This window comes from Orycteropus afer, unplaced genomic scaffold (assembly GCF_000298275.1).
Source record: "Orycteropus afer afer isolate SDZICR_OR568_19922 unplaced genomic scaffold, OryAfe1.0 scaffold00109, whole genome shotgun sequence".
In the NCBI taxonomy this organism is placed as follows: Eukaryota; Metazoa; Chordata; class Mammalia; order Tubulidentata; family Orycteropodidae; genus Orycteropus; species Orycteropus afer.
In genome coordinates, this window is record NW_006921696.1 from 7,024,580 (window position 1) to 7,025,807 (window position 1,228).

A 1,228-nucleotide genomic window follows, 5' to 3' on the forward strand; every position below is an offset into this window, starting at 1 on the left:
TGGATTTCCAAGACTGTATCTCTATGGAAGTAGATTGCCCAATCTTCCTTCTGAGGAGTGGCTGGTGGTTTGAATGTCTTAGGTACTATGCTACCAGAGCTCCCTAAGTAAAGGCCAGGGATATCTTCTCCAAGTAACTGATATTTGGGGTGCTATTCAGAAGCTATTCAGTTGTTCACAGCAAATTCCACCTCAGAGTTTACAAAGACTTATGACTAGAAGAGCCATGCTATATAATTTACTACACTGTACTGTGTAACCTAGAGGGGAGCTCTGGTAGCATAGTGGCTAAGGCACTTGACTGCTAACCAGAAGACTGGCAGTTCAAACCCACCAGCCCCTCCTCGGAAGGACGATGGGGCAATCTACTTCCATAGTGATATGGCCTCGGAAATCCAAGGAGGGGTCACTATGAGTCGGGTCCGACTCGATGGCACATAACAACAACAACAAACAACAATGAGAGAATAAGCATGAGTTCTTTATATTGGGAAGAAAGCAGGGAGCACTTTAAAGAAAAAGAAATGAAGAAAAACATGACAATATGTAGATTCCTAAGAATAATGTTGTATGGTAGATGCATGCATAGGGTATATCGTGATTGTGTCCAGATTTGAGACTGAAGAGAAATGTTCTAAAACCCAATCATGAAGCTACTACAATGTAAGAGATTTGGACATTACCCAGGAGTTAAAGAGTCAGAGGAAGACATCAATGAAAGATCTTAGAAAATGGGAGGAAAAGATGAATTTTGTTTTAAGGTCTCTCTGTGCAGGAGGAGGGCAGTAGAGAACCTCACAAGAAGAAATGTGGTAGAAAACAACTGTAGTAGTCTAATTAAAAGACTAAGGCATTAGTCTTAGCATTCAGAAGTCTTCAGAGTCAAGAGATATTTTAGTGACGAAATTAATTTGGTGATATATGGGTATAGATGAGTCAAGAGAAAAATCCAGAGTGGTCCAAGTTTTCTGACCTATAGATGCAGGTAATGCCATCATTCAAGAAAAGGAAAGAACATTCATAATGTAATGTTTGTTTTGTAATCTGGTTGTACTTCATTTCTTTTCAAAGCCTATATGTAAAGCCCATAATCCTCGGAAGGAAGGTTGGGCAATCCTACTTCCGTAGTGATACTGCCTCGGAAACCCAAGGAGGGGTCGCTATGAGTCGGGGCCAACTCGACGGCACATAACAACAACAACAACATATAATTCTAAGTCAGTAAGTT